Here is a 26622-nt window from a genome sequence, read left to right as displayed (position 1 = left end):
TTCTCTACTCCAAGAAAAATTCGCAGTTCTGACATACTTTTTCAATGCATCTGCAACATTCTTCAAGTTTCCACCTTTACTAGCAACATATTTTTGTCTTCAACCATATCTCTTACAAAGTCATATAGACATCAATATGTTTTGTCTTCAAATGATAAGCAAGGTTCTTTGCAAAGAAAATTGGACTTTTTCTCTCACAATATATCCTTATAGATTGTTGTAACAACCCTATATCTAAACAAAATATTTGTAACCAAACTACTTTCTTTCTTGCTTGATTGGTTTCCATGTATTCATCCTTTGTAGTTGAAAGTGCTATATAGATTTCCTCTTGTTCATCCAACTGATTGCTCCTCAAAATATGTTAGACACATACCCACTCATAGATCTTCTAAGATCCAGATCTCCAACTTAGTCTTCATCAACAAAGCCACATATGTCCAACACTTTTTCCATCTAAAAACTCACTTTACTATTGTTCAATGCTCCTTCCCTAGTTTTGACATAAACCTACTCAATACACCCATTTCATGTGAAATGCATGGTTTGGTATAGGCCATTGCATACATAAAACTTCCAACTGCACTCTCATATGGAACACAAGACATGTCATCTTCCTCTTCCTATGTCTTGGAACATTATTCTACAAATAAATTTATGCCTACATGAATGTTAAGAAATTTATCACAGAGATAAATTATCACTGATATTTACCGAGATTTACATAGAGGAATAATAAAATAACCAACAGAAATACACATAAATATTATACACATAATATTTATCCAGGAAAACCCCAAATCTGGGGGAAAACCCAACCCAATAAAATTTCATTAGCCTTGGCCAAAACCCTGGCCAAGATGGCCAAGTGAGTCTTCACTGCTCACCTTCAGGCCATGCCTTACAATGAAGTCTTCCCAACCTTTTATGGGCTCCATTACATGAAATACCATGGGCAACAATACCATCGATATACTATACCATGTGCCCAAACCATTGTTGTTTAACCTGGTCAACATTTACTCAAACCCTGAGTCATTTTTACCTAACAATTCCCCATTTGAACTTGACTTGGGGTTCCTTGACTAAATCCATTCAAACCTGCTAAGTGAGACAACCCTGTTCACTCTAGCCCTTACCCCCCTCAAAGTTTTTACCTCGGTATTTTTAACCCAACATCCCCCTATCACCTAGGTCTAACCCAGACTTACATGTAATTACCCAGGGGTATGCATGCCTTACCAGGTCTAACAACAGTATGCCCATTTACATTCAATAAAATTTGACTCCATTATAATAATAATAAAATTGTTTACCCTTGTTGATTTCTTTGTACATATGACATCAATGTTCATATAAAAATAACCTATCTACTGGAATACATGGGTCACCAGTCGTTGTAATCACCAGTTATCTACAAATTCTTTTCAGGTACATGGTTCATCAATTAATTAATCCACATGCACATATCCTCCTCATCCATTGAATCTCTCATGACCCAATAGTTTGCAGCTTTGCTTCACAATCTATGGCTTTGATCTAGATCTGCAAGCACAACTCAATTATATCTCTATCTACCACGCCAATACAAACCCTTGGCAACAAAAAACATCCTTCTAAAGCCAACTTAACTCTGATACTAGTTGTTAAGAAATTTATCACAAAGAGATAAATTATTACTGATATTTACCGAGATTTACAGAGAGGAATAACAAAATAACTAGAAACAATATGTTAGGATATTCTGACACATAGGAAATAGTTAAGTATAACTTGGTCTAGTATAGAGTTAGGTAAAGTGTGTTTCTTTACTATGTACATTTTGTAACTTACAATCTGACGGTCACGATATGTAGTGATCCAACGGTTCATTCTCTCCTCGGTATTATCGACACTTGATCCGTGGCTTAAAACCCGATTGGTCCATGATCTCTATTTAAAGAGCATGGAGGGTCATTTGTAGGTTAACCATGCATGAGAGAAGCTTATGTAAATTTTCATTCTTTTATTAATAAATTGCCTGAAGTGGTCGTGTTGGCTCAGGCCATGGACTGTTTCCCTCTTTGAGGTTTTTAACAACATCAAAAGTACTGGTGTATTGATCTGTGATCTGTTTGTGAGCGGCGTCATCTGAGGAACTTACCCTGTAAATTCCTGCATGGTATCAGAGCTATTTGAGGGTCGCGTCCGTTGGTGATCCAAATCTGAAGCCGGTAGAACTGCATCCGACTACTGTTTCCTAGATCTACTGTTTCTTACTACTTTCGGGCTGAAAGGACTGCTCTGTTGTGTTGGGAGCATCTGTTCCAGTGAGGAACCCCTTTCGTTTCACACGAAAAGGTTTCTGGTAGCCCTAGCTGCGTCATTTTTAAGATCTGGAGGTATACAGTGTTTATTTGCAATTTACAGTTATTTTCTCTCTGTTTATTTCGGTTTCGGTTTATTTAGCCCTTTTTATTACCGGATCTATACCTTTCATTTCTGCGTATGCTCTTTTCCCCACGACTCTGTGCGATCTGGGCAAATCAGAAACAGAAAGGAAGGATTTTTCTCATGTGTATGCTCTTTTCCACTGTGCCTTAGTGTGATCTCGGAAAATCAGAAACATTGAGGAAAATATTTAGTTTCCGACTAAAGCTAACTTCGAGCTGCAAGGTTCGTTTTTTTTTGTATGTCCGTGTTAGGTTTTGTGTTTTTTGTTTTTTAGGGAAAAATAACTTTCTCAAAGCAAGCACGCAACCCAAAGCTTCAACCCCCTCTCTCTCTCTCTCTCTCTCTCTCTCTCAAACTTTTTGTATAGCTCACTTGGTTCAAAGCTAATTTATGAGAGTAGAGGTCTTGAGTTCAAGTCTCCTTTTTGTGGGGGCGGATTTTTCATTTCCGCACATTCCCGCACTTTGTCGGCGACTTCATCAAATTTTCTTCAAAAAGCCATAACTTCTTCATCCAGAAGTCGTTTTCAGAACCGTTTTTTTTTTTAAACGGCCTAATTTTTTGAGATCTTTCCATTGGAACACTTAGTTTTAGCATCTATAGCTTCAGTTTTTGTTAAAATGGAAATTCCATGCCAAGTTATTCTTGACAGCACCAACTACTTCCAATGGTGGTCCTACATTGTGGATTTACTCAAAAGTAAAGGTCTCTACAGAATGGCCACAGGCCAAGAAAACAAACTGAAAGATGAAGATAAGGCAGCTAAATGTGAAAATAGGCAAGATCAAGCACGTGGGTTGATAGGGATGTCTATTTCTCCAGATCTTAGATTCCATATTGCAGAACTTGATACTTCTGATGAAGCATTGAAACAGATTACTAAAGTTTTTGGAATCAAAAATGAACTTAGAGCCCATCAACTTGAAAATGAGTTGCTTACATTGGACCCCAATAATTTTTCTTGCATTGAAGATTTTTTATCCATGTTCAAGACCCTTAGACTTCTCTTGGAAGGTGTTAAGGTTAAGAAAGAAGATAGTAACCTTATCTATTCCATTCTTACTAAGTTTGGACCAGCCTACTCTGTGTTTGTTTCCACCTTCCATTCTACAAGAGAAGCCTTCATTTCTCAAGGACAAGACTACAAGCCCCCTTCCTTTGATTCTTTTTGTGATTCTTTAATAAGAGAACAAGAAAAACTATTACACCTTGGTCTTCTTAATCTTGGAAACTCTTCTAAGAAAGCGTTAGCCGCCCCGCAGCAACCAAATCCAAAGAATTCTAAGAAGTTGTATCCTAAAAGGAATGGTCCTAAACCAAACAAGGGTCCTAAGAAATTTCAGCCTCAAAATGAAAAATCATTTCAACAAAATGATAAGACAAAAAAAAACAAAGGGAAGAACACTGATAGACATTGCAACTTTTGTAATCACGATGGCCACTTAGAATCCAAATGCTTTAAGAAGATGGAAGCCTTGGAAGCAGCAATGAAGAAGCATAACATCCATTTGGAGCACTCTTCAACTATAACTTCATCTTCAAGAATGGCACTTTCTGCATGTGGTTGTCAAGCATCTCATTCTGGCTATGCATTAAATGTATCTTCTTCTTCTCATTCTCATGAGTGGCTCATTGATTCTGGAGCTTCTTATCACATGGCCAAAAACAAAGCCATGTTTTCTTCTTTAAATGATTGTAACACCAAAAATATATATGTTGGTGATGATAGATCTCTTAGTGTTGTAGGGACTGGAACTGTTCATATAGGTAATGGTCAGTTTAATGATGTATTATGTGTTCCAACCTTATCCTGCAACCTTCTATCTGTATATCAGATAACTCATTCAGGTGAAGGTAAAATCGTTGAATTTTCACTTCACGATGTTGTAATTAAGGACCTAAGAGATCCTAGACAGATTTTCGCTACTGGAATTGCTGATGATTCTAGAAGGTTGTATAAGTTTCACAACTTTGTGTCATCAAATATTCCCTCGGTATTTGTTGCTCATAATTATGAAGTGAGCAAACTTTGGCATGAGCATTTGGTCACTTAAACTATCGCTCTCTTCAGAATCTATGTAAAGAAAATATGGTGACAAATCTTCCAATGGTATCTTGTAGAGATGGTGTTTGTTCCGGATGTGTACTCGGAAAACATCGTCGAGACAGTTTTGAAAAACGTGCCTCTTGGCATGCCTCAGCCCCTTTACAGCTTGTGCATAGTGATTTATGTGGTCCACTTCCAGTTTTTTCATTCTCTGGCTACAAGTATTTCTTAACTTTCATTGATGATTTCTCCAAACGCACTTGGGTATGCTTCTTAAAACTCAAGAGTGAAGTATTTAACATGTTATTGGCCTTTAAGGCCTTTGTTGAAAAACAATCTGGACATCAAATTCTTAAGCTAAGATCTGATAATGGTAGAGAATATGTTAACAACAAATTCATAAACTTTTGCACTGAGAATGGAATTCAAATGCAACATACTGTTCCATATACTCCACAACAAAATGGTGTAGCTGAAAGGAAGAATCGCACCTTAAAGGAAATGGCTAATTGTATGCTTCAATCTAAAGGACTTAGTCTTAATTATTGGGCAGAAGCAATTAACTGTGCAAATTACATAATAAATCGCACTCCTACTAAGGTTTTAAAGAATATCACTCCAGAAGAAGCATGGAGCTCAATCAAACCAGATGTAAGTCACTTTCGTGTTTTTGGAAGTGAAGCATTGGCCCATATTCCAAATGAGAAACATAAAGCTTTAGAACCTAAGAGTGAAAAATGTATTTTTGTTGGATATTTTGAAGATGTCAAAGGTTATAGACTTATTCCACTTAAGTCCAAAAATGTTATCATTAGAAGAGATGTAAATTTTGCTGAAAATATATCAACCTGCGAGCCTAGTTCGGTGGATGTGCCACCTCTCCCTATCTCTTCTACTTTTGAAATTATTTCTTCTTCAGATGATGAAAGTGAGGATGAATATCCTCCCCCACCTTCTCAGGATCCTCCTTCAGCTCCTCATCTTCCAAAATGGGTCCATGCTACTCGGGATGCAGCAGGTGATCTTGTCGGTGATCCTACAGATCAGCGACGTACACGTTCTCAGTTCGATAGAGCCTCTTCTTTACTGGCTCAAGCTTCAGTGAATTATGATCCTGAAACCTTTGCAGAAGCTTCAGGCCATCCAGATTGGGAAGCAGCTATGAATGAAGAATATCATTCATTATTGGCAAATGATACATGGGATCTTGTTCCTCTACCAAAGGGACGAAAACTTGTTAGATGCAAATGGGTTTACAGAACCAAGTATGGACCAAATGGGAAAGTTGATAAACATAAAGCTCGTCTTGTTGCTAAGGGTTTTTCACAAGTTGAAGGCATTGACTACACTGAAACCTTCTCCCCTGTTTCCAAAATGAACTCTATCTGCCTTGTTCTTTCCCTTGCTGCCTCTTTCAAATGGGAAGTCCATCAGATGGATGTTAAATCTACCTTCTTGCATGGGGACTTGCATGAAGAAATCTATATGGAACAACCTATTGGCTTTATACAAACAAACTCCAGCCTTGTATGTTGGCTTAAGAAATCCCTTTATGGTCTCAAACAAGCTCCTCGAGCTTGGTATGCCAAAATGGATAAATTTCTTTTAGAAAATGGCTTTTCTAGGTGTCATTCTGACAATACTGTCTACACCAAGAAAGTGGGCAAGTCTCTTATCATTCTTGTTCTTTATGTTGATGATCTTATCCTGACTGGTAGTGATCCCAACCTTATAAACCATGTGAAGACTAGCCTTAAAAGGAAGTTTGAAATGACAGACTTAGGACACTTACATTATTTTCTTGGTCTTCAAGTCTTGCAATCCAAGGAAGGTATTTCGCTTTCCCAGTCCAAGTATGCCTGTGATATTCTACGCCATTTTCACATGGAAGACTGTAAGCCATCCCCTTCTCCCTTTCAGTCTAGAGTCAAACTTTTGGTCACTTGTACTTCTCCTGAAGTTGATGCTACCTTATACCGTCAACTTGTAGGAAAACTTTTGTATCTAACCCATACTCGTCCTGACCTTTCCTTTGCTATTGGCCTTGTTGCTCGGTTTATGCAAAACCCACGTGAAAGTCATTGGAAAGCAGCTAAAAGAATACTTCGTTATGTTTGAGGTACAGTTCAGTTTTGGATTCATTACAATGCCGAAGCATCTCCTCTATTGGTTGGTTTCACTGATTTCGATTGGGCTGGTGACCCTGATGATCGGAAGTCTACTGCAGGTTATGTGTTCACTCTTAGTTCAGGACCTATTACATGGGCTTGCAAGAAACAAGGTGCCATTTCTCTTTCTTCAGCAGAAGCATAGTATCGTGGTGCCGTAGAAGCTAGTAAAGAAGCCTTGTGGCTTCGTCAGATCCTGTCAGAGTTTGGCTTTCAGCAGCAGCATCCGACTACACTTTGGTGTGATAATCAAAGTGCCATTCAGCTATGCAAAGATCCAGTCCAACATCAGCGCAGCAAACACATTGAACTGCACATGCACTTCATCAGAAAGCTCATCCACGACCATGTTCTTGAAGTGCAATATTGTTCAACAGATGATCAAGTTGCAGACATCTTTACAAAGGCTCTCATAGAGGCGAAGTTCACTAAACTTCGATTTATGGTTGGAGTTCAGGAAGTTGTCACTAAGGGGGGATAGGCTCTAGTGCCTCCTTCCTTCTCCTATTGTGTCATATTTGTAAATCCTTCAATCCTATCCCAAGTTGTTCTTAAGGGGGGATGTTAGGATATTCCGACACATAGGAAATAGTTAAGTATAACTTGGTCTAGTATAGATTTAGGTAAGTGTGTTTCTTTACTATGTACATTTTGTAACTTACAATCTGACGTTCACGATATGTAGTGATCCGACGGTTCATTCTCTCCTCGGTATTATCGACACTTGATCCGTGGCTTAACACCCGATTGGTCCATGATCTCTATTTAAAGAGCATGGAGGGTCATTTGTAGGTTAACCGTGCATGAGAGAAGCTTATGTAAATTTTCATTCTTTTATTAATAAATTGCCTAAAGTGGGCGTGTTGGCTCAGGCCGTGGACTGTTTCCCTCTTTGAGGATTTAACCACGTCAAAAGTACTGGTGTATTGATCTGTGATTTGTTTGTGAGCGGTGTCCTTTGGTGTTTTGTCTGAGGAACTTACCATGTAAATTCCTACACAATACACATAATATTTATCCAGGAAAACCCCAAATTCAGGGAAAAATCCAACCCAATGAAATTTCATTAGCCTTGGCCAAAACCCTGGCCAAGATGGCCAAGTGAGTCTTCACTTGTCACCTCCAAGCCATGCCTTACAATGAAGTCTTCCCAGCCTTTTATGGGTTCCATTACATGTAATACCATGGGAAATAATACCATCGGCACACTATACCATGTGCCCAAACCATTATTGTTTGTCCACGTCAACCTTGACTCAAACCTTGAGTCAATTTTACCTAACAATGAATAGGAACCTTTACTGGTTTACTATCTTGCATATAAAACCTTTGCAATATTGTCTTGACATACTTCCTCTAATTTAACTAGAGTTTCATCTTTGCTTGATCTGTTCTAATTTTCATGCCAAAAATAAATTTTGTAGCACCAAGATCCTTCTTGTTGAATTTAGAGGACAATTGGGTCTTCACATCCTAGATAATTTCTCTATCATTTCCAATTAGCAACACATCATTCACATACAAGACCAAATAAATAACATGATTAGCAAATAATTTCAAATACACACATTGATTTGTTCTCTCCTTGTGGAACCAAGTCGTTATATATGTATCAATTTTATTATACCACAACCTTAGTGATTGCTTTAACCCATACAAATACTTTTTTAACTTGTATACTAGTTCTTTCTTACCCTTCACTACAAATCCTTCTAGCCACTTCATGTAGATCTCTTCTTTCAGACCCCCATGTAGGAATTTTGTCTTCATGTCCATCTGCTCTACCTCAAAATATAAATAAAAAGCAACAGATATAAGTAATATAATAGAATCCAACTTGGAAATAGGAGAAAAAATATACCAAAATCAATTCCCGACACCTGGTATTAACTTTTTGCTACTAACAAATCTTTGTATTTCTGCACTTTTCCTTCTACATTCATCTTCTTCTTAAACACCCATTTTTTTTCAATGGATTTCTTCCAACCAACACCTTCACTGGAGCCTAAGCCTCATTCTTGTCCAAGGCTACCATTTCTTCCACCATCGCTTTTTCCTAGAGTTTTCCATCCATTGCTTCTCTGAAAATTCTAGGATCATCATCAGTAATAGATAAAGAAAAAATTGAATGGAAATTAGATGGACTATACCTCTATAGATTCCTCCTTTCTTGAAATGATTTCCTCAAAGCCAAAGTGTGTGGTTATTCTTATTATTCATGTTATTTCGAAGAGTTTGATTCTTCATCCTTCAGTTCCAACTATATCTTCTCTGGTTCCTTTTCCCTTTGTAGGAATTCCTATTTCATGACATCCTTCCTTTCTCTAAACACCACATATTGATTGTACACAACCTTCTTTGTTTCTATATTCGAAAGCTTGTAACATTTAAAACCATATTTATACCCAATAAAGATGCACCTTTCAGATGTACTATCCAACTTGGTTTTTTTCTCCTTTGGAAAATGTACATATGCATTGCAGCCAAATACCCTTATATGTGAGAGAGAGGGTTTTTTATCAATCCATACTTCATGTGGAGTCGTATCCTCCAAGGTTAATGAAGGAGATCTATTAAACAGATAACATAATGTCTCCATTGCCTTTGCCTAGAATTCTTATCCTAATCCATCACAATTGAGCATGCTCCTCACCTTTTACTACCTAGAATTATTGTCCTAATCTAGCACAATTGAGCATACTCCTCCCCTTTTACATCGATGTCATGTTCATCCTTTCGGAAACTCTATTTTATTGAGGTATATATTGAGTAGTATTATGTCATGCGATACCACGCTTCTCATAGAACTCTTTGAATTCCTTCTTGCAGAACTATCCACCATTATTTGTCCTCAACACCTTAATCTTCTTCTTTGTCTAATTTTCCACCAAAGCCTTCAATTCTTTAAACATGTCAAGGACTTTAGATTTCTTCGTGAGGAAATATATCCATGTATTCCTCAAGAATTCATCTATAATATTTTTTAAAAATCGGAAGAAATAACATTAGAATATTTTGGTCATTGAATGTTATTTCTTCCGAAAATGCTTTAAATATTCAATATATGGATCATAGAAGCTTGAATTCAAAAAATTCATCTATAAATGAGATATAGTACATAGATTTACCCAGTGATGGGACTGACATAGTTCCAAACACATCGCTATGCATTGTCTCTAATATTCCCTCTACGCTCTTATCCCTAGAGGAAAACCTCACCTAATTATGCTTCGCATATACACAATGTTCACAAAAATCAAAATCTACAGAGAAATTGGACATACATTCTACCTTACCATCCAATATTTGATGCCACAACATAGTTTTTTCTCCAGAGGCTACAAGATTTTCAGCTCTAATTTCAAGAACTACAGAACTATTGCACCCATCAATAACAGTGTTATAGACATATTTTGGCACTACAACTCCAAGCTTATATGTCAATAAACCAAGGGCTCTTTAACCCCTAAAAGTGTTGTTTCATACCCTAAAGGATCATGGTCAACTAATTACATCATTCCCCAAAAGTTCCACCTGAAAAACCACTCAGAACTGGCCAAAACTGGACCATACTGACTGCTCCACAGTCAAAGTGCGATGCATACTGACTTCTACACTAGCTAGGTGTGATGCATACTGAAGAGGCCTTCTGTAGGGTGCGATGAGCGAGGATGGACAAATGTCCGAGACAGTTTGCTAAGTGGATGCTCATGGAATCTTCCAGAAACTTCTTCTATGACACTTACCTCTCTGAACTCACCCAGGGATGAGTAAGAGATTCAATAAATCTCCAAGTGGAACTATGAACTAGACTAACACTAATCAAAAACCCAGAGATGACTCACACCCTTGCAGACATCCATAAATGGATCCCTCATCTAAGAGATATGGACGCTGGAATTTGGTAATTTGTAAGGAAGTGTTGATAGTTTGTCTTCAAGAAAGGGCATTGTATTGTTGGGTGATCTTGCTTTTCATGAGGTGAAGAGGGCCTTGATGTTGGGAGGATGATGCTGGATCGAACAGTTGGGTTGTAATTCTCCCTTCTACTATTAATAAAGTTCTTTGAGTTTTCCTCCATACAATCGTGTATTTGTGAATGTTTTTATTTGTGAATGCCATTGTATGATCAATGTATTTCTGATTCTACATTGTTTATGATATAATAGATCAAGATGCTTTGATGGTGTTTTGTTACTTCATCTCTACAGGTATTCACTGAGCAGGATAAGTGGGAGAAGAGGTGCAAGCTCTATCAAGGGAGAGAGAAATCAAGCAAGGAGTCAAGCGGAAGATCCAGGTTGGTTCCTTTGCTTCTCTCTTATCTATCATACATAAAGGAAATCGCAAATTGCTTTGATTGTTTGTTTCTAGGATTGCTACCAATCCTAGTGGGACTAGCATATCGAAAAGACACTAGTGTTCCCGGAAACAAAATGGCGACACCACTGGGGAACAAATAGTTTTTTGTTTGTTGTTGATTGTTTGTTTTATAAACTATAGATGGAGCCTAAAGTTAGCCAGATAGCCTTCGAACTGCTCTTGCTCTGCAATTGCAAAGTAGATGAATGCTACTTCAGTCAATCTCTGGTTTAGTTTATGATTTGAAAATCTGACTTACAAGCATTCTAGATGCCCTGTTGGTAGCTCAATAACCTTCCAATATCATACCCCTGTACTTTTTTCTTTACTGTTCATAATAGCTCAGCTTAAGTCATTGAATTCAGCTGCAAATTTGAGCCAAAACCCACCTCAGTTGCGCTCCCTAGCCCATCGCACTGTCTATCACTGGAAGCCAATATGCATCACACTTCCCGAGTGTAGCAAGTGAGATACATCCCTTTTTCTATGAAGCACAAGTGTGATGACTGAGTAATCTTATTTCTCTCCTTGGAATTTGGGTTTTTGTCCTTATTTTCAGCTCTGTTTAGTTGTTTTGCTACTCATGAACAGTACCTCATTGTTAAAGCCTCCTTGCTTTACATAGTTCAGCCTCCATTGATTAGGATTAGCAAAATTTTTTATGTATTTTTCCATCATTTGCAATCCTTTGTCGAAAAGTTGCTTAAATCGAACTGTTGTTTTGGTGCAAAAAAGTGTCGTAACTGTCATTTTGTATCAAAAAGAGAAGTGTCGTTGAGTCTTCCTTCCTTGGATAATCGATTGAAATTTTTGTCATGTATTTGATTTGATTTGTTGATATCTTGAAGTGTTGAAAGCATTCTCTGTTTGAAATCGAAAACTGTCATTTAGTCTTCCTTTCTATTTTGAAAAATAAATTGTCGAAATGTCACTTTGAAGAAAATATTTCAGATCTATACTTAGTTTCCTTTTGGCATTTTTCACATTAAAGGGAACAAAAAAAAATACATGCATTTGAATTTGAATTTAGATTGTGTGTGAAAAATGATTTAGGAAAATTGCATTTAGTGTATGCTCTTTTCTCTTTGTTTGAAAGAATTGTAATCTTCTTTCGTTAGTAGCTAGGATTTTCATTACTAAAAATAAACAACGATTGTTTATCATTTTAGATTGCATATTTAGGAATTTTACATCTACATCATGTGGTGAACCTTGAAAGACAAACTTCTAAGAAAGATCAACTCTAAAATAAATTTCAATGAACTTAACAATGCTTTGGAACCTAACGCAACACATCTAGAGGTCTAGGCTAGAGACGTGTTCCGGTGTCATAAAAATCTAGTAACTATCGTCTTCATCGAAGGTTGGGTGATTCCTCCTCTTTGATACGACAAGTGCTAGCATGGACTTGTTCTATCCGTACCATCGAGTATATATTGGGAGACCACAATAGGCTGATATCCTTTATCCATAGGAAGTCGTGTCTGCCGCCCTATCGATCGCAATGCACTAAACACAGCATTCAGGAAGATTGACTGTCGTACATAAGTCCTTGGTAATTTCTTTTTAATTTATCACCAAGGTGTACTTTGTAGTTTTGCGATTGGTTTGGTAAACCCTCTGTCTAGATCTCCAGAGTAGTCACTTTCGTTCCTTTTCGACTCCTTAAAAGAAAAAATCCATCTGAGCACTTGTCACTTCAGGCTCATTAAAAATCGAAGGGGACTAGAGTCATCTTTAGCTTTTTCTCGACTCTTAAAAATTGAAAAAGAAAAAGTTGTGTCAAAGCATCATTAAAATTTATTTAAATTCGGAATAACATTTTTCCCCTTAATTTTGAGTTGGTCAAGTAATCCGCAATCGTGGAAGAAAGTCAATCAAAACCCCGTCGTTCGCAGAGACTAGCGAGTCAACCATCTTTGACTCCAGAAACGAAACCATTCTGGGCAAAACGGTCTCGTTTAACTGAGTCCAACTCACCTGATTTATTTGAAAATTGTGTTTCAACATCGTCAAAGACTACAATTACTCTGATCATTTCTGGTACATCTGCCTTTACAGAAGAAGCTCCGCAGTTACAAGAGGACATTAGAACTGATACTAGTGTAACAGTGGACACTTCTATACTTGAAACAACTCCAGCTAGAGTTGATCCAAAAACTGAAGTTCACTTACTTGAACATCTGGAAGTTGAACTCCAGAATTCAGAAGGTGTCACCCCTCCAGTATCTGTCACTACAGAAGCTATACCTTCTTCAGCTCCAAAAAAAATTTATGGACCTAACAGTCTACCTCTTCCACTTGATCTGATTGCTATTGATGAGATAGTAAAGGATCCTCCATCTAGTACCCTGTTACATTTTGGAACTGGGATTCATTTGTATCCTTCTACTCCTCAGTTTGGTTCTTTTAATCACCCTTCATCGCAATTTCCTGTCGAATCAATAGAAAATATTTTGGATAGACTAAATATGTCTGAACAACCATCAACATCTAGGACTATATCATCTGATACAGCTACAGCAAAGCCTCCTGCTGCCATTCCTACAATGTTTGCCGGTATACCATCTAGCCCGGCCAGTTACCAATCACTAGCTAGAGTCCATCCAGGGGTTGTTTCGACAACATGGTCTGTTCCTATTTGTTCATTTGCAGTCCCATCTGGTATTTCTTATGTTGAAACTCATCAAGTTGATCCAGCATGTTAGTATCAATTTGGGCATACCAGTTTTCAAAGACTGATATATCCTTTGAACACTAGACTGCCGCCATATGGAGGGCAGTATGTTTTTTCATTGTTCCCTCTTGGAGAACAACCATATGAGGGTTTACAACAAAATTTAGGTCAAAATGGAATTACATCCAGCGGTTGGGCACCAATACTGCCTCAACAACCAAGGGTTGTATATTCAATACAATCGACCCAACCTATGTCGAATATTCCCACTACACCTGCTATTGTAACTGTGTTGCAAGTACAAGCACTACCTATTGTGTGTCAACCTCAAGTCTCTCAGGTTGCAATACAACAACCTCTTGTCTCTATGGCTCAATCACAACCTCAGGTTAGTGCTTCCTTACTTGGAACGACTCAGGCCCAAACGGGTATGATCACTCTGCATCTTGGTCAATCTTCCAATATTGGGCAACAGCAAATGGTCCAACAACCATGGCTGGTACAATACCAACAACCGCAATTCCAGCAAACCTACCAAGGACCTGAGCAACAAGGCTTTGTAGGTAATGGACAACCGCATTTTCAAAATAGTTATCAACAACCATACTATAATGGTTATGTCCAACAACCTTATCAAAGTTACCAGCATAAGATACATTATGCTGGTTTGAAAATACCTACTGCTCAAGCGATTCCATCTTATCCTGGGTATGATTCACCTAACTTGAATCAGCAGTTGCCTTTTGTAGCAACTCTGGAGTTACCATATTTGATTCAACTGCCGAATGATCCAATTTATTATGCCCCTTGGCAGTCAGCGATTCCTCATAAACTTCCCTCCGATATTCCTAAATTCAATGGAAATCTAGGTGAAGATCCATCGAATCACATAATGACGTTTCATTTGTGGTGCTCATCTAACACCCTAAATGATGATTCGATTAGGCTTCACCTTTTTCAGAGAACGCCCAATGGTCTGGCAGTAAAATAGTACATTGAATTGCATAGAGCTTCGTTCGATAACTTCAGCACCCTTGCCACTACCTTTTTAACCCATTTTCAGTTACCCATAAGGTATGAAATAGGGACAGAACTCCTTACCAACTTTAAACAGACCACGGCCACTCACATATCCGATCATATTCATGAGTGGCAACACCGTCATCGAATAGTAAAGACGTATGTTCCTGATCAGCTTCTAGCTGAGTGGTTTATTAAGTCATTATTGCCTTCTATTACTAAGGATGTGGCTAAGGGAGGATTTGTCACTAAAGAGCAAGTCATTTCTCATGCAAAATATTTAGACTTGATCTATACTTAGTCTGGCATGCTCTACGACAAAATTCTTGACACTCCTAGACCAAATTTTTCCGTTCCTCCCCATCCTAAATCAAACAGGGACTCTCACGCTAGTGATGGTGTGATCGGTACCACAAGCACGAAAATCGCAAAGGCTCCATATAAAAAAGCCCTTGCAGATTTTAGTCAAAAATCAAATGAAGAACCTCTTGCCTCAGAGATTAATTTCATGTCATCTAACAAGGGAAAAAATCCAAAGCAACCAGGGGGCAAGAAGAAAGGGAAAAATAATAAGAAGAAGCAGGAAAATTCACCTTCTGAAAAATCTTCTGAAAACCCTACTGGGCAAAAGAAACCTCATCAACCATGTTTCATATGTGACGACAAGCATTGGATGAAAGATTGTCCACATAAAGCTAAGGTAACGAAATTTTTAAAGACTTCAAGTACCTCAGCAGTGTTGACTGATCTGTTTTCGAGCCCAGAAACCAATTTGGTTGCTATCGATCATGCTTACCCATGCCAAGTGCTTATGTTATCCATCTTAAAATAGCAAAATGATGTGTTGATATCAACAAGGAATAAAGATTATGGGAATCCATCATCGTCGAACAACAAGGCTACAGATAAACCCAGTAGTTCGAGAACAACTTCGCCTGAAGTTTTTCTACCCATCATTCCTGAATTAACTATAAAGCCGCCAAAGGGAGTAGTACATAAATCGACATTTAATCCTCGTGCTCAAGTAGCACAGAATTATAATATAGTGGAAGACCTGGCACAATCGTCATCCACTATGTCGACACTTGAAGTACTGCAAAATTTCCCATCCCAAAAGCAGGTTTTTTTATCAGCAATAGGTGGGATTGACCCAACAGATTCAAATCTTGTGGCCTTTAACCATAAAGGATATGAACCTCAGTTACCGGCCCAACTCGCTTTCCTTATACAGGTAAAAGCCCTCAATAAAAATGTTTATTGAACAATCATTTATGACGGGGCATCTAATTGTATTATTTCAATGAGTTGCTGGAAAACATTAGGCTCGCCACCCTTGTCACGATCGTCAACGACATCAAAAGCATTCGATGGAAGAACATACACGTCGTATGGGATATTAAGTAACTTACAAGTTGAACTGGGGGAGAAAATAGTAGAAATTGAAGTTGAGGTCATTGATGGAAACCTTGACTACAATATCTTGCTTGGAAGGCCATCGATTTATGCTATGGCCACCGTTGTGTGAACATATTTTAGAAAGATTGCATTTCCCTTCCAAGGCGGAATTACAATCATTGATCAACTAACCTTTTTCCCCAACAATTCACAAGCTACTCTAAGCATTCCATTGATCCATGGAAGTTCTCAATTGCTTCAACATGTCAGAGTAGGTCTCCTAAAATACCCTTCCTTAATGGGTACTTTTACCCTCCCGCCTCCAAGTAATCTGGTGAAAGTGGCCACGGTGGAAACCTGTCATATGATATCCTATACATCATCAAAGATTAAGAAGAACTATAACCATTTTGATAGTATGGATCATCGTGAGGTGTTGCCCCCAAGCCCCAAAGAATCTTTGTAGCAATAAATTTTTTGGGCCTGGGCGGCGAACCCAAATCAACACTCAATGAGTGTTTGGATAGATAGGTCTCTCAAGTATTGTACCTCTTCCAATCCTTGGTCTCTTATACATTCTACAGACGAAGGAATCATTCAATCTATGATGATAGGAGAGACGTCGTGGGAAGATTACCACCATCGTTCCCACCTTCAAGATAACAATGAAGATTATTCAAGCGACCTTAATCATCCTTCAGTCTTTGATTTTCTATCAAATACTGTAAATCCAGTGGATTCCAAGTGAAATCTGTCCAATATTGAAGAAACTATAGCCATTAATATCTCGACCAAACCTAATGTTGTGGAGAATATTCATGTTGGCAAATTTACTGCACTCTCTTTCGCGAATTCAGAGATGTCTTTGCATGGTCATAAGAAATTCTAGGCATTGACTCTAGAATTGTTGAACATGAAATAATGATGTATCTAGATGTCAAACCAGTACGACAACGGCTTCGACCTATTCATCCAAAGAAAGTCATTGCCATTAAGGCAGAAGTTGAAAAACTTTTACATGGTTTCATTTACCCTGTTCCACTCACTGATTGGGTATCGAACATTGTTCCTGTAATGAAAAAACAAGGGACAATTAGAGTATGCATCGATTATAGGGACAGTAAATCAATCTTGTCGAAAGGACAACTATCCTACACCTTTCATCGACCAGATAATTGATAAATGTGCCGGATGCGAAATCTTTTCATTTATGTATGGATTTTCCGGATACAATCAAATCAATTTACGCCCACAGGACCAGTCAAAGACTACATTTATATGTCTGTGGGGCACATTCACATATCGAAAATTACCTTTCGGTTTGAAGAACGTAGGGGCAACTTTTCAGAGGGAAATGAACTACGCCTTCCATTACATCAAACAAATCGTTCAACCATATCTCGATGATTTACTGGCTCATTCAGGAAAGCATACTGATCATCCGCACCATTTGAGAGCCATATATTTACGTTTCCGACACTAAAAGATACAACTCAATCCACACCCAAACTTTTAGGCCAAACACCTCTCGCTCAGAACAGCGACGTATTCGATACCAAGCCAAAGACTACATGATCGTCGGTGATACACTTTACCACCATGGTGTCGATACAGTTCTGCGAAGGTGCCTCACGCATGAGGAGGCCGAAAAAGTTCTGAATGACTGTCATTCAGGTGCATGTGGGGGGCATCTATCTGGTTATGCTACTGCACAAAAGATCTTACAAGCTGGTTACTTCTGGCCCACTATATTCAAAGATTGCATAATTGCAGTCAAAAGTTGCCATGCTTGTCAGATTTTTTATCGCAAAACCAGATTACCACCTACACCTTTGCATCCAGTAGTTGTTGTTGGGTCATTCACTAAATGGGGCATATATTTCATGACATGTAACCCCACCTCAGTCGGGAGGCATGGGTATATTATAGTCGTTGTCGACTATTTTACAAAATGGGCCGAGGCAATGCCTACATTAAACAACAGCGTGAAACGGCTGCTCTTTTCTTTTTTAATCATGTAGTCTCTAGATTTGGTGTTCCACAGGCTATAGTCACAGATCATGGATCGCATTTTCACAATCACATGATGGTTGAATTGACTGCCAAATTAGGACTATCCCACGATAGTTCTACTCCATATTATCCATAGGCTAACAGACAGGTTGAGGCAATCAACAAAGTCCTTAAGCGCATGTTGTAGAGAATGATTGGAGTCCACAAATGGAATTGGCATTTAATCTTGTACTCAGCTCTATAGGCATATAGGACTTCGGTAAGAAACACGACCGGATTTACCTTTTACTACCTAGAATTATTGTCCTAATCTAGCACAATTGAGCATACTCCTCCTTTACATCGATGTCATGTTCATCCTTTCGGAAACTCTATTTTATTGAGGTATATATTGAGTAGTATTATGTCATGCGATACCACGCTTCTCATAGAACTCTTTGAATTCCTTCTTGCAGAACTATCCACCATTATTTGTCCTCAACACCGTAATCTTCTTCTTTGTCTGATTTTCCACCAAAGCCTTCAATTCTTTAAACATGTCAAGGACTTTAGATTTCTTCCTGAGGAAATATATCCATGTATTCCTCAAGAATTCATCTATAATATTTTTTAAAAATCGGAAGAAATCACATTAGAATATTTTGGTCATTGAATGTTATTTCTTCCGAAAATGTTTTAAATATTCAAGATAAGGATCATAGAAGCTTGAATTCAAAAAATTCATCTATAAATGAGATATAGTACATAGATTTACCCAGTGATGGGACTGACATAGTTCCAAACACATCGTTGTGCATTATCTCTAATATTCCCTCTACGCTCTTATCCCTAGAGGAAAACCTCACCTAATTATGCTTCGCATATACACAATGTTCACAAAAATCAAAATCTACAGAGAAATTGGACATACATTCTACCTTACCATCCAATATTTGATGCCACAACATAGTTTTTTCTCCAGAGGCTACAAGATTTTCAGCTCTAATTTCAAGAACTACAGAACTATTGCACCCATCAATAACAGTGTTATAGACATATTTTGGCACTACAACTCCAAGCTTATATGTCAATAAACCAAGGTCTCTTTAACCCCTAAAAGTGTTGCTTCATACCCTAAAGGATCATGGTCAACTAATTACATCATTCCCCAAAAGTTCCACCTGAAAAACCACTCAGAACTGGCCAAAACTGGACCATACTGACTGCTCCACAGTCAAAGTGCGATGCATACTGACTTCTACACTAGCTAGGTGTGATGCATACTGAAGAGGCCTTCTGTAGGGTGCGATGAGCGAGGATGGACAAATGTCCGAGACAGTTTGCTAAGTGGATGCTCATGGAATCTTCCAGAAACTTCTTCTATGACACTTACTTCTCTGAACTCACCCAGGGATGAGTAAGAGATTCAATAAATCTCCAAGTGGAACTATGAACTGGACTAACACTAATCAAAAATCCAGAGATGACTCACACCCTTGCAGACATCCATAAATGGATCCCTCATCTAAGAGATATGGACGCTGGAATTTGGTAATTTGTAAGGAAGTGTTGATAGTTTGTCTTCGAGAAAGGGCATTGTATTGTTGGGTGATCTTGCTTTTCATGAGGTGAAGAGGGCTTTGATGCTGGGAGGATGATGCTGGATCGAACAGTTGGGTTGTAATTCTCCCTTCTACTATTAATAAAGTTCTTTGAGTTTTCCTCCATACAATCGTGTATTTGTGAATGTTTTTATTTGTGAATGCCATTGTATGATCAATGTATTTCTGATTCTACATTGTTTATGATATAATAGATCAAGATGCTTTGATGGTGTTTTGTTACTTCATCTCTACAGGTATTCACTGAGCAGGATAAGTGGGAGAAGAGGTGCAAGCTCTATCAAGGGAGAGAGAAATCAAGCAAGGAGTCAAGCGGAAGATCCAGGTTGGTTCCTTTGCTTCTCTCTTATCTATCATACATAAAGGAAATCGCAAATTGCTTTGATTGTTTGTTTCTAGGATTGCTACCAATCCTAGTGGGACTAGCATATCGAAAAGACACTAGTGTTCCCAGAAACAAAATGACGACACCACTGGGGAACAAATAGTTTGTTGTTGATTGTTTGTTTTATAAACTATAGATGGAGACTAAAGTTAGCCAGATAGCCTTCGAACTGCTCTTGCTCTGCAATTGCAAAGTAGATGAATGCTACTTCAGTCAATCTCTGGTTTAGTTTATGATTTGAAAATCTGACTTACAAGCATTCTAGATGCCCTGTTGGTAGCTCAATAACCTTCCAATATCATACCCCTGTACTTTTTTCTTTACTGTTCATAATAGCTCAGCTTAACTCATTGAATTCAGCTGCAAATTTGAACCAAAACCCACCTCAGTTGCACTCCCTAGCCCATCGCACTATCTATCACTGGAAGCCAATATGCATCACACTTCCTGAGTGTAGCAGGTGAGATGCATCCCTTTTTCTATGAAGCACAAGTGTGATGACTGAGTAATCTTATTTCTCTCCTTGGAATTTGGGTTTTTGTCCTTATTTTCAGCTCGGTTTAGTTGTTTTGCTACTCATGAACAGTACCTCATTGCTAAAGCCTCCTTGCTTTACATAGTTCAGCCTCCATTGATTAGGATTAGCAAATTTTTTTATGTATTTTTCCATCATTTGCAATCCTTTGTCGAAAAGTTGCTTAAATCGAACTGTTGTTTTGGTGCAAAAAAGTGTCGTAACTGTCATTTTGTATCAAAAAGAGAAGTGTCGTTGAGTCTTCCTTCCTTGGATAGTCGATTGAACTTTTTGTCATGTATTTGATTTGATTTGTTGATATCTTGAAGTGTTGAAAGCATTCTCTGTTTGAAATCGAAAAGTGTCATTTAGTCTTCCTTTCTATTTTGAAAAATAAATTGTCGAAATGTCACTTTGAAGAAAATATTTCAGATCTATACTTAGTTTTCCTTTTGGCATTTTTCACATTAAAGGGAACAAAAAAAAAATACATGCATTTGAATTTGAATTTAGATTGTGTGTGAAAAATGATTTAGGAAAATTGCATTTAGTGTATGCTCTTTTCTCTTTGTTTGAAAGAATTGTAATCTTCTTTCGTTAGTAGCTAGGATTTTCATTGCTAAAAATAAACAACGATTGTTTATCATTTTAGATTGCATATTTAGGAATTTTACATCTACATCATGTGGTGAACCTTGAAAGACAAACTTCTAAGCAAGATCAACTCTAAAATAAATTTCAATGAACTTAACAATGCTTTGGAACCTAACGCAACACATCTAGAGGTCTAGGCTAGAGACGTGTTCCGGTGTCATAAAATCTAGTAACTATCGTTTTCATCGAAGGTTGGGTGATTCCTCCTCTTTGATACGACAAGTGCTAGCATGGACTTGTGCTATCCATACCATCGAGTATATATTGGGAGACCACAATAGGCTGATATCCTTTATCCATAGGAAGTCGTGTCTGCCGCCCTATCGATCGCAATGCACTAAACACAGCATTCAGGAAGATTGACTGTCGTACATAAGTCCTTGGTAATTTCTTTTTAATTTATCACCAAGGTGTACTTTGTAGTTTTGTGATTGGTTTGGTAAACCCTCTGTCTAGATCTCCAGAGTAGTCACTTTCGTTCCTTTTCGACTCCTTAAAAGAAAAAATCCATCTGAGCACTTGTCACTTCAGGCTCATTAAAAATCGAATGGGACTAGAGTCATCTTTAGCTTTTTCTCGACTCTTAAAAATTGAAAAAGAAAAATTTGTGTCAAAGCATTATTAAAATTTATTTAAATTCGGAATAATATTTTTCCCCTTAATTTTGAGTTGGTCAAGTAATCCGCAATCGTGGAAGAATGTCAATCAAAACCCCGTCGTTCGCAGAGACTAGCGAGTCAACCATCTTTGACTCCAGAAACTAAACCATTCTGGGCAAAACGGCCTCGTTTAACTGAGTCCAACTCACCTGATTTATTTGAAACTTGTGTTTCAACATCGTCAGAGACTACAATTAATCTTATCATTTCTGGTACATCTGCCTTTACAGAAGAAGCTCCGCAGTTACAAGAGGACATTAGAACTGATACTAGAGTAACAGTGGACACTTCTATACTTGAAACAACTCCAGCTAGAGTTGATCCAAAAACTGAAGTTCACTTACTGGAACATCTGGAAGTTGAACTCCAGAATTCAGAAAGTGTCACCCCTCCAGTATCTGTCACTACAGAAGCTATACCTTCTTCAGCTCCAAAAAAATTGTATGGACCTAACGGTCTACCTCTTCCACTTGATCTGATTGCTATTGATGAGATAGTAAAGGATCCTCCATCTAGTACCCTGTTACATTCTGGAACTGGGATTCATTTGTATCCTTCTACTCCTCAGTTTGGTTCTTTTAATCACCCTTCATCGCAAGTTCCTGTCGAATCAATAGAAAATATTTTGGATAGACTAAATATGTCTGAACAACCATCAACATCTAGGATTATATCATCTGATACAGCTACGGAAAAGCCTCCTGCTGCCATTCCTACAATGTTTGCCGGTATACCATCTAGCCCGGCCAGTTACCAATCACTAGCTAGAGTCCATCCAGGGGTTGTTTCGACAACATGGTCTGTTCCTATTTGTTCATTTGCAGTCCCATCTGGTATTTCTTATGTTGAAACTCATCAAGTTGATCCAGCTTGCCAGTATCAATTTGGGCATACCAGTTTTCAAAGACTGATATATCCTTTGAACACTAGATTGCCGCCATATGGAGGGCAGTATGTTTTTTCATTGTTCCCTCTTGGAGAACAACCATATGAGGGTTTACAACAAAATTTAGGTCAAAATGGAATTACATCCAGCGGTTGGGCACCAATACTGCCTCAACAACCAAGGGTTGTATATTCAATACAATCAACCCAACCTATGTCGAATATTCCCACTACACCTGCTATTGTAACTGTGTTGCAAGTACAAGAACTACCTCTTGTGTGTCAACCTCAAGTCTCTCAGGTTGCAATACAACAACCTCTTGTCTCTATGGCTCAATCACAACCTCAGGTTAGAGCTTCTTTACTTGGAACGACTCAGGCCCAAACGAGTATGATCACTCTGCATCTTGGTCAATCTTCCAATATTGGGCAACAGCAAATGGTCCAACAACCATGGCTGGTACAATACCAACAACCGCAATTCCAGCAAACCTACCGAGGACCTGAGCAACAAGGCTTTGTAGGTAATGGACAACCGCATTTTCAAAACAGTTATCAACAACCATACTATAATGGTTATGTCCAACAACCTTATCAAAGTTACCAGCATAAGATACATTATGCTGGTATGAAAATACCTACTGCTCAAGCGATTCCGTCTTATCCTGGGTATGCTTCACCTAACTTGAATCAGCAGTTGCCTTTTGTAGCAACTCTAGAGTTACCATATTTGAGTCAACTGACGAATGATCCAATTTCTTATGCCCCTTGGCAGTCAGCAATTCCTCATAAACTTCCCTCCGATATTCCTAAATTCAATGGAAATCTAGGTGAAGATCCATCGAATCACATAATGACGTTTCATTTGTGGTGCTCATCTAACACCCTAAATGATGATTCGATTAGGCTTCACCTTTTTCAGAGAACGCCCAATGGCCCGGCAGTAAAATAGTATATTGAATTGCATAGAGCTTCGTTCGATAACTTCAGCACCCTTGCCACTACCTTTTTAACCCATTTTCAGTTACCCATAAGGTATGAAATAGGGACAGAACTCCTTACCAACTTTAAACAGACCACGGCCACTCACATATCCGATCATATTCATGAGTGGCGACACCGTCATCGAATGGTAAAGACGTATGTTCCTGATCAGCTTCTAGCTGAGTGGTTTATTAAGTCATTATTGCCTTCTATTACTAAGGATGTGGCTAAGGGAGGAGTTGTCACTAAAGAGCAAGTCATTGCTCATGCAAAATATTTAGACTTGATCTATACTTAGTCTGGCATGCTCTACGACAAAATTATTGACACTCCTAGACCAAATTTTTCCGTTCCTCCCCCTCCTAAATCAAACAGGGACTCTCACGCTAGTGATGGTGTGATCGGTACCACAAGCACGAAAATCGCAAAGGCTCCATATAAAAAAGCCCTTGCAGTTTTTAGTCAAAAATCAAATGAAGAACCTCTTGCCTCAGAGATTAATGTCATGTCATCTAAGAAGGGAAAAAATCCAAAGCAACCAGGGGGCAAGAAGAAAGGGAAAAATAATAAGAAGAAGCAGGAAAATTCACCTTCTGAAAAATCTTCTGAAAACCCTACTGGGCAAAAGAAACCTCATCAACCATGTTTCATATGTGACGACAAGCATTGGATGAATGATTGTCCACATAAAGCTAAGGTAACGAAATTTTTAAAGACTTCAAGTACCTCAGCAGTGTTGACTGATCTGTTTTCGAGCCCAGAAACCAATTTGGTTGCTATCGATCATGATTCCCCATGCCAAGTGCTTATGTTTTCCATATTAAAATAGCAAAATGATGTGTTGATATCAACAAGGAATAAAGATTATGGGAATACATCGTCGTCGAACAACAAGGCTACAGATAAAACCAGTAGTTCGACAACAACTTCGCCTGAAGTTTTTCTACCCATCATTCCTGAATTAACTATAAATCCGCCAAAGGGAGTAGTACATAAATCGACATTTAATCCTCGTGCTCAAGTAGCACAGAATTATAATATAGTGGAAGACCTGGCACAATCGTCATCCACTATGTCGACACTTGAAGTACTGCAAAATTTCCCATCCCAAAAGCAGGTTTTTTTATCAGCAATAGGTGGGATTGACCCAACAGATTCAAATCTTGTGGCCTTTAACCATAAAGGATATGAACCTCAGTTACCGGCCCAACTCGCTTTCCTTATACAGGTAAAAGCCCTCAATAAAAATGTTTATTGAACAATCATTTATGAGGGGGCATCTAATTGTATTATGTCAATGAGTTGCTGGAAAACATTAGGCTCGCCACCCTTGTCACGATCGTCAACGACATCAAAAGCATTCGATGGAAGAACATACACGCCGTATGGGATATTAAGTAACTTACAAGTTGAACTGGGGGGAAAAATAGTAGAAATTGAAGTTGAGGTCATTGATGGAAACCTTGACTACAATATCTTGCTTGGAAGGCCATCGATTTATGCTATGGCCACCGTTGTGTCAACATATTTTAGAAAGATTGCATTTCCCTTCCAAGGTGGAATTACAATCATTGATCAACTAACCTTTTTCCCCAACAATTCACAAGCTACTCTAAGCATTCCATTGATCCCTGGAAGTTCTCAATTGCTTCAACATGTCAGAGTAGGTCTCCTAAAATACCCTTCCTTAATGGGTACTTTTACCCTCCCGCCTCCAAGTAATCTGGCAAAAGTGGCCACAGTGGAAACCTGTCATATGATATCCTATACATCATCAAATATTAAGAAGAACTCTAACCATTTTGATAGTATGGATCATCGTGAGGTGTTGCCCCCAAGCCCCATAGAATCTTTGTGGCAATAAATTTTTTGGGCCTGGGCGGCGAACCCAAATCAACACTCAACAAGTGTTTGGATAGATAGGTCTCTCAAGTATTGTACCTTTTCCAATCCTTGGTCTCTTATACATTCTACAGACGAAGGAATCATTCAATCTATGATGATAGGAGAGACGTCGTGGGAAGATTACCACCATCGTTCCCACCTTCAAGATAACAATGAAGATTATTCAAGTGACCTTAATCATCCTTCAGTCTTTGATTTTCTATCAAATTTTGTAAATCCAGTGGATTCCAAGTGAAATCTGGCCAATATTGAAGAAACTATAGCCATTAATATCTCGACCAAACCTAATGTTGTGGAGAATATTCATGTTGGCAAATTTACTGCACTCTCTTTCGCGAATTCAGAGATGTCTTTGCATGGTCATAAGAAATTCCAGGCATTGACTCTAGAATTGTTGAACATGAAATAATGATGTATCTAGATGTCAAACCAGTACGACAATGGCTTCGACCTGTTCATCCAAAGAAAATCGTTGCCATTAAGGCAGAAGTTGAAAAAATTTTACATGGTTTCATTTACCCTGTTCCACTCACTGATTGGGTATCGAACATTGTTCCTGTAATGAAAAAACAAGGGACAATTAGAGTATGCATCGATTATAGGGACAGTAAATCAATCTTGTCGAAAGGACAACTATCCTACACCCTTCATCGACCAGATAATGTATAAATGTGCCGGATGCGAAATATTTTCATTTATGTATGGATTTTCCGGATACAATCAAATCAATTTACGCCCACAAGACCAGTCAAAGACTACATTTATATGTCTGTGGGGCACATTCACATATCGAAAATTACCTTTCGGTTTGAAGAACGTAGGGGCAACTTTTCAAAGGGAAATGAACTACGCCTTCCATGACATCAAACAAATCGTTCAACCATATCTCGATGATTTACTGGCTCATTCGGGAAAGCATA

The sequence above is a fragment of the Pinus tabuliformis genome, chromosome X (genome assembly GCF_031772625.1).
Source record: "Pinus tabuliformis cultivar Carrire ecotype Pingquan chromosome X, CPIR1, whole genome shotgun sequence".
In the NCBI taxonomy this organism is placed as follows: Eukaryota; Viridiplantae; Streptophyta; class Pinopsida; order Pinales; family Pinaceae; genus Pinus; species Pinus tabuliformis.
This window is presented reverse-complemented; position numbering follows the sequence as displayed.